The sequence below is a fragment of the Akebia trifoliata genome, chromosome 13 (genome assembly GCF_017979445.1).
Source record: "Akebia trifoliata isolate Shusen 1 chromosome 13, ASM1797944v1, whole genome shotgun sequence".
Lineage (NCBI taxonomy): Eukaryota > Viridiplantae > Streptophyta > Magnoliopsida > Ranunculales > Lardizabalaceae > Akebia > Akebia trifoliata.
Window position 1 is genome coordinate 22284892 of NC_141387.1, and position 8975 is coordinate 22293866.

Sequence of the window (8975 nt, forward strand, 5' to 3'; positions counted from 1 at the left end):
GTTTGAGAGAAGGTTGAGAGTTGAGAGTTGAGAGTTGGGTGTTGAGAGTAGAGTAGAGTAGAGAGTTATTTTTTTTAGAGGATTTTTGTCAAATTTTCATTAGTTGTTATAAGGGGAGAATGAGTGGGTTTTTATAGGAGTTGGAGGGTTATTTTAGGGGTATAATGGGGTGAAGGATTGAGAAGTGATAGAATGGTATGGGGTTTAAGAGAAGGGTGGGTGTAATTTGATGGAGGTTGGAGGGTATTTAGGGAAGGGGGGTTAAATGGGTTGTTTACAACCCAAATGGGTTGGATCGAACCCAACCCATTTAGGTTGAGTGTTTGGTGAGGGGAATTGATGAGAGTGGTTGAGAGGATGAGATTGTTTAAAGGGGGTAATTAATTGGTGGTTGTGATTAAGTGGTGTTTGATTTAAGAGAATGGAGGATTTAAGAGGGTGGTTGATGATATTTTGGAAGGTGAGGGAGATGATGACATGTGTCAAAGTGGGTGGAAATGAGGGTGGAGATGAGTTGATGGGAAAGGATGAGTGTTTGATTTGAGAGGATGGGTATAGGTGTAGGTTGTAGAGATGGGTTTTGTAGGAAATGATGGGAGTAGATTAGGGGAGGGTGATAGGTTATAAGTGTTTGATTTGAGAGAATGGATAGGATAGGTTAGGGTAGAGTTATGGGTTGAATTAATTTTTGGAGGGAAGTAATGGAGTTGGTTGGTTGGATGAGGGAGGTGGAAGGGGGTGATGACATGTGTCATATTGGGTGATTGGTTGTGATGTTGGGCTTAGGTAGAGAATTGGGCTTGGGTAATGTGTGTTGGTTGAGTTGAATGGGCTTGGGTAGTGGGTAGGATAAGGATGGGTTTAGGTTGAATGGGTTGAATTGAATGGGCTTGGGTAGTGGGTAGGATAAGGATGGGTTTAGACTTGCATTGGGTTGGATTGATGAATGTAGGAGGGTGATGAGGTGTTGGGCCCATGGCCACGTGAAAGGCCTTGGACCGTTTATTAAAAATAAGATGACAAAATTTATTGGATTTTTGGTAGGTTTGGGCTTCGGAGCCCATTCCGATTTTTGCTATTTTTGGGGCACTTTGCGTCGAGGGCCCGCTCAAATTTGGGTGTCTACAGAAATTATAGAGTTTTGCTCAATTTAAATTTGTGTTCTTACTTCCATCTTCAATGGCTCTTTTGTGCTGGGCCTGTCACTAAAAAACTAATCTAGAAAAAAAAGTTAGAATTCATTATCACTATTGAAACGAGCCTTCATTTTCCTATCTTGTCAAGTTACCCCAGTGGAACACGCCCCGTATCGCTTTCGGCCTATGTTCCTTCATTCATGGATTAGTGGTTGTGCTTTTCGGAAAGACATTGTTATTTCTTTTGTTACAATTCTCATCTCCTGTCCAAACAACAGGTACTCTTAGTGCATGCTTTATCGCATACACTTTATTAATGACATTCAACGTGATGGCACATTCCAATTTAGGTTCAAATACCTCACTCTTTCTCAACTCTATAGAATCATCAAAGAGTATTTCTTTAGGTGAAAGAATGTGAAAAATTAAAAAATACATGTTTTATTTTTCATGGCATGATGTGCCTAGATCAGTTTTGAGGGTTGGTAACGTCTAGGTTTCTCATTCTCTGATTTGAAGAGGATTATGTGGGTCATAATTCCTTTTACCATGTGTTGGAATATTAAAGAAGAAAGAAATCTGAGTGTCTTTGAAGGGTATGGGCACTCACTTTAGGAGATAATCATATCCATGTTCTACAAACTTAGGGCCACTAGGGATGCTTTAATTGAGAACAACTTTGTGGTTGGCAATGGAGCCAGGGATTAGGAAAGTAGTTTTAACACACATCTTGAGTTAGTAGCAATTGCCTTTTCTTTCATTATGCTAGTCTCCTTTCAGATCTCTCAATAACTGGATCCCATATAGACTTTTCCACTCGTTGGGAGACTAAGCTATGACATGGGAAGGCATTCTTTTAATCACTTATACCTCAAATCCGAAGATACTCTCTTGTTATTATTATTATTTTTTTAATCACTCGTTGTGCATGAATACATGTTTAAATAGATGCTATTGACAGTTGGAATATGCACTGTAATTGCTTTTAACATATTATGTTTAAAAAAATTTGCCAGAATTTTTTTTAATACTGATTCTTCTTGTTTATGGGGATCAAAGGAATGTCATATTTCACTAAAACTTGCTGGTCATTAATCTCTCTCCAGACGCATCTTGAAGATACATTGTCTGATATGAGATGTAATTAACAATGGGTTAGTTAAATTCATGTCTAGATTCTGGATATGTTTTTGTATTTTTTATTTTATTTTATCCAGCTCACTATAAAAAACATTCCGTGTTAAAGTCATTTCTTAGCCAAACTTAGTCTCTTATCTCTGATTGTTTCTTGGAACCACAACGATTTGTCTGACCATGTTTTGCTGTATTGTTTTCTACCTGATTGCAATTTCTTCCCATCTTTGGTGAGAAAAGCAGTTTAACTTCTATATATGATAACAAAGGTTGCTCCCTGCCTTATGCAGGTAGAAGGGGACATTGTAGCAATTAAATTGGATCCTGTTGCATTGTGGGCCAGGTTGAAAGGGTCAGCTGGTCATATTAACAATTCTACTCCAATTGATGATTCTAACATGCTCCCTAGAGTTGTTGAAGTGATTGATGATAAAGGCAAAGGGAAGGAAAAGCTTGTTCATGACTATTAAGTGTAATGGATTGTCCATTTGTCTTAGATTTTTCAAATGTAGGTTATGTCCATGAGAATAATGAAGTTTCAAATTCAATAAAGAAGATATGTGCCATCAGATTTTTCAAATGTAGGTTATTTCCCATTCAAGCGACCACCTGGTAGGGTTGTAGGTATATTTGAAGGGTCTCATCGTTGTGGTGCTGTTGTTGTTAAATAGTGGCTTTCTCATAGGGGGGAGACCAAGAAAAACAAGAATTCCTCATTTTCTAATTGGGAATTCATCCAATTGACACCCAATGATGCAAAATTTCCAAATATGTGGGTCTCTGTGAGAAGCTTACAAGATTGTATCAAGAAAAAATTGGAGGTTGATGCAATAGTAGAGATGGACTTGGTCACTGCACGAATTGATGGTTGGAGGGAAGAAAATCTTCTATCATTAGCTCATGTCATGCATATTTTCGGACATGGTGGAGAAATCAATTCACAGATTGCTGCAATTTTATTTGAAAATACAATTTGCAGTACCAAGTTTTCTCCCGAATCACTTTCCTGCCTTCCAAATGTTCCGTGGGAACTGCCTGTGGAGGAATTGGAAAGAAGAAAAGATCTTAGAAGTCTTTGCACGATTACTATTTACCCTTTTACAGCCATCGATCTTGATGATGCTCTATTAGTTGAATGGGTTTCTGAGTGAAGGATCCTAATCTTTGCAGCTCATGCTATTTGAAACTAAATCGTAATGGAATGGGATTATAGTTACATTTAGAAAGGTAAATATTGGGTCCCCAATGTAGCTTCACTCATTCAGTATTTAGTTCATGATTTAGATCCTTTTGTTTTGTGTTTACAATGGGTCTGATAATCGAGAGTTGATCCAAGACAATTATTATTCTGTGGGTTATTTGGTATAAATTTTCTCTCATGTCCCATAAATGCAGGTGTGTGCTCTTGATGAAGATGGTGTGCTTGACATAGACACAACCATATCCCTTGAAACTACCTGGCATGCTATGGAAGATCTACTTTCCAAGGGTAATGTTCGGAGCATCGGAATAAGGTAAACCTGCCCATTTTTGTTTTTGTTTGTTTGTTTGTTGGATCCGGCTCATTTTAGTGATTTTTTTTTACATTATGACTCCTTCCATCTAGAATCAGTTATAATGTCATAAGATCTTCATTTTTTGACAGTACCATGTGATGTAAATACTCCTTGTTAAAATGTTTTGCTCTTTATATTCACAAGTCATTTAGATGAATAACACACAGAGTCAGGCAGACATGGCCAGGCTTCAACAAGGGATGAGCGATTAAAACCAAGTCAATATATCTCTTTGTGCCCGTACAATAGGAGATTGACGGATAAAATTGATCCATCTCAACAATGGTCACCAAGTCAACCATTGGTGTAATACATATCAAATAGAAAAATGTTCTTCAGGTATTCACAACAATGCACTTGTGTGAAGGTGAATATTTCTAGTTCTCACGGTTGAACAAATAAAAATATAAGATAAACTTCTATATAAAATTAAAGGTATTGACTTTACTTAACTCTAAACTTTAGAGAGAAAATCTTTTTTGCTTTTTTAAAAATTCCAAAATTCTCACCATATATTTCCCACCAAAAACTAAATAAAGGTTGAGTTCAAGTCTCTACCAAATTTATTTTGAAAAGCTTATCTGTTTAAATTAAATCTACTGAGAAACCAATACAAGTTTATTGGAGAGGAAATCATCATCACCAATTGCAGCTTATCCCTATATCTAGCATTTAAACATTGATTAAGATAATGTTCACTATGCAATGAAACAGTGTTCATATTCAATGAGTAAAAACAAAAATCCAGAGAGGAGCAACAAACAACCATGTAAGAACAAATCAGTAGAATCCATGGAAGTGGTAAAACCAATACTAGTGTGAATTCATCCTCAAAACTTCACCTAAATACCTTGAACTAATAAAATGAATAGGATGATAGATGAAAGAATTAAAAATAATAATTAATAAATGTCGCCCAATAGCGACTAGTAATCATGGAGGTGGAGGTGGTAGTAGTAGTAGTACAAGGGTGACAATATGCTTATGCCTCCAAACAAACAAAAAGAGATGGTCATACTAAAATGAAATAAGAGAAGAATGTGGCTAATTTTACCTGAAAAAATATTTGTAGAGAAGGAAAAGAAATGCAATTCTGCTATTCGATTTCCTCACATCCTCTTTTCTCGACGAAATGATCACGATGACCAAGTGGCAGTTCTGCATAGCCTAGGGTACACAAATGTGTAACCATCTTCAAGGCGTTGGTTGAACCTGGATAATGAGGGTGTAATGTGGCCAAGCATAAAGTATAACAGAGGATGTTGGAAGCAGGAGTGGGAGAACATCAATGATTTGAGGGCAGACATGGCCAGGCTTCAACAAGGGATGAGCCACATGAAGAGGATGTTGGAAGCCTGCATGGTAAAAAATGTATAGGATACCATTGGGAAGTGCATGTGCGAGTAGGCCCAATGCATAGCGGTTGGTATCCAATTTTCTACATATGCATGTGCACTTGACTCATGCAATTACTTCCATTTGTTTTGTGGCGTTGAACACCTCATACGTAAGAACCGCTAACTTCAGTTCCTTTATACAAATTCCATAGAAAATGCGGCATCTCAATCCCTCACCCATGGTCGACTGAGCAATATATGACCAGCATGCATTGGTGCCACATCACAAATAACCTCATCTACATACTTGTCTATTGAGAAAGGAACCCGAACTTGCTTGTTTACCTTCACTTCTCCACAATCATTAAGCAATTGCAGCTTATACAGTTTAGGATGTTTCTGCAATTTCAAATTCAACTTCTCTACCAACAAGGTACTAGCAACATTGGTACAACTCCCACTATCAATAATCAATATACAGACTTTATCCTTCACGTGGCATCTTGGGTGAAAAATATGCTCACGTTGCTCCTCATCTCCGTCATTCTTAGGCTGTATACTCAAAGCTCTCCTGGTGACAAGTAAATCACCATGCACAGGGTCGTTTACTTCAACATCAGAACAATCCTCTAATGGAGGCATCTCATTGTCACTTGAACTAGCACTTTCAATGTCTTCGTTTGCCAATACAACCATAACCCTTTTGTTTGGGCCTTTAGAAGCAATGTGCTTGAACCCTTGGCACCTAAAACACTTAATCTGACGTGACTTAATAAGAGGCTTTGTTTCAGGTCTATCTTTAGGAATAGAAATCGAAGGCTTCGACTTTGCGTCTTCTTTTGGTTTGAAAGGAATTTTGTTATCCTTCCAATTTGGTCTCCACGGATTATTAGAAAATGATCCAGATCTGAACCTTCTAGACTTGATTTGCTTTTCCACTTTAATGGCTTTGTGCAGTAACTCTTCCATCTCCACATAATGGTGCAACTCAACCACATCAGCAATCTCTTTGGTCAATCCAACAATGAATCTAGCCATGGTTGCTTCTCTATCTCCCTCTATGTTTGCTCTAATCATGGTAATCTCCATCTCTTTATAATAATCCTCTACATTCATGGAACCTTGAACCAGCCCTTGTAATTTGATATACAAATCTCGATAGTAATGGCTAAGAATAAATCTTTTACGTATCACTGACTTCATCTCATCAGATGTACTTTCTTGTAGATACCTATTGCTTTCTACTCTTGATGCTAAATTACTTGGTTTTGAGCAAATTAAAGAATTATATGCAACTAACCTTGATTTTAGTGAAGAGTATACTTTATGCTAAATTACTTGGTACGTACTTTAGGCATGATGGATTCTTGTTTCGTGAGAATAAACTATGCGTGCCTAATTGCACTATGAGAGAATTTTTGGTTAGAGAGTCCCATGGTGGAGGTTTGATGGGACATTTTGGAGTTGCAAAGACTTTAGCTGTTTTCCAAGAACACTTCTACGAAACGAAACATTAAGAGAATTTGTGGAAGATGTATCACTTGTAGGCAAGCTAAGTCCCGAGTGCATCCCCATGGTTTGTATACACCTCTTCCTATTCCTAGTGAACCATGGATTGATATTTCGATGGATTTTGTATTGGGTTTACCTAGGACTAGACATGGGAGAGATTTGATTTTTGTTGTTGTGGATAGGTTTTCATAGATGGCACATTTTATTCTATCTCACAAAACTGATGATGCTTCACATGTTGCAGATATTATTCTTTAAAGAAATTGTACGCTTACATGGCATGCCTAGAACAATTGTTTCTGATAGAGATGCTAAGTTCTTGAGTTATTTCTAGAAGACTTTATGGGCTAAGTTAGGAACTAAGTTGTTGTTTTCAACTACTGGTCATCCTCAAATCGACGGTCAAACAGAAGTAGTAAATAGGACTTTAACTACTTTATTGCGGGTAATTATTAAAAAAAACATTAAAACATGGGAAGATTGTTTGCCGCATGTTGAATTTGCATATAATCGTTTTGTTCACTTTGCTACTAAATTTTCACCATTTGAGATTGTTTATGATTTTAATCTTTTAACTCCTTTGGAATTATCACCATTACCTATCTGAGTGTGTGAATCTAGATGGAAAAAGAAAAGCTGAGCTTGTAAAGCAGATTCATGAGAAAGTAAAGTTCAACATCAAACGAAGAACGAAGCAATATGCAAAACAATCCAACAAAGGACGACAACATATGATCTTTGAACTTGGAGATTGGGTTTGGTTGCATATGTGTAAGGAGGGGCTTCCAACTCATAGGAAATCCAAGCTACTTCCTAGAGGGGATGGTCCTTTCCAAGTCTTGGAACGGATCAATGACAATGCCTACAAATTAGATTTTCCCGGTGAGTATAATGTAAGTGCTACCTTTAATGTTTCTGATTTGAGTCCTTTTAGTGTAGGTGATGAATTTGATTTGAGGACAAATCCTTTTCAAGAGGAGGGGAATGATGAGGACATGGCTAGCACAAGAGCATGGAAGGCGGATCCAATTCAAGTTCCCATTGGTCTGGTTACAAGAACACGTGCCAAGAAATTTCAAAATACGTTGAGTGGGCTGATTCGAGGGACTTGGGCTCAAGCATGCACGTGGAGACCCATTGATGGTGATGAACGAATTTTCGAGCCCTTAACAAGCATGATCCATGTTCAAGAAGATCAATTGGTGTGTAATGAGCTGGAGATTACGGGATTAAAGTTAGAATTAACTCCTTTTTAATTGAGACCAAATTTATTTCAGTTATTAAATAGTTATTTTTTTAGTTTTTTCAACTTCCCTTTTCTGGTTTGGGTAAGTTAGATCTGGAAATTCATGGCCTTAGTGCTATAAATTGTACTATTTTCATTCAATAAAGGGAGTTGTTGATTGATAGTAAAAAGTGAGTAATTTTTCTTTGGTTCTTGTGAACTATTTTGAACTTATCAGATTTCTCTATGACGTTCAATTCCTTGACTTATCAATCGAGTTTCCATCCTTGATTGTGGCGTCTTCCTTTATACCAAGGTTCGCATCTTTTTATAAGTGTTGGGTTGCGGTTTCCATCTGAATATGAAAATAAAAGAGCTTTAGGCATTAATCTTGTTACGGGTTTCGTGACAAGTTGGCGTGGTTTGTATCAACTACTTCAGTTTGACCATTCGTTTGAGGATGAGCAATAGTAGAAAATAGAAGTTTAGTCCCTAATTTATTTCATAAAGTACGTCAAAAATAACTTAGGAACTTAACATCTCTGTTACTAATAATTGATTTAGGCAACCCATGCAATCGAGCTACTTCTTTAAAGAACAAACCAGCAATATGTTTTGAGTTGTTCATTTTGGTACATGCAATAAAATGGACTATTTTACTAAATCTATCAACAACAAATATGCTATCCTTACCACTTTGAGTCCTTGGTAGATCTAAAACAAAATCTTTAGATATATCAATCCAAGGCAGACTAGGTATACAGGCAAAGGGGTATATAAGCCATGTGACCTAACTTTAGACTTTGCTTGCCAACATGTAATGTACTTGCCACAAACAGATTTCACATCATGCTTCATATGAGGCCAATAAAAATGCTCACGTAATACATCTAAAGTTTTTAAGACACTAAAGTGACCCATTAAACCTCCCCCATGACTCTCCCTCACAAGTAACTCACGAACAGAACAAATAGGCACACATAATTTATTTTTCTTGAATAGAAAACCCTCATGCGTATAAAATTCACCAAATGCACACTTATCGCATGCATTCCATACTTGGTTGAAATCAGAA

The 8975-nt window shown here is 37.1% G+C and overlaps 1 long non-coding RNA gene across 1 annotated transcript; it reads left to right on the plus strand.

Annotated features, from left to right (window-relative positions):
* The first annotated feature begins 1224 nt into the window (after positions 1 to 1224).
* LOC147388082 (uncharacterized) lies at positions 1225 to 8063 on the plus strand. Its single transcript, XR_015171557.1, has 3 exons — positions 1225 to 3497; positions 3666 to 3784; positions 7297 to 8063. It is a non-coding gene; the product is annotated as an uncharacterized LOC147388082 (long non-coding RNA).
* Positions 8064 to 8975: the final 912 nt, after the last annotated feature.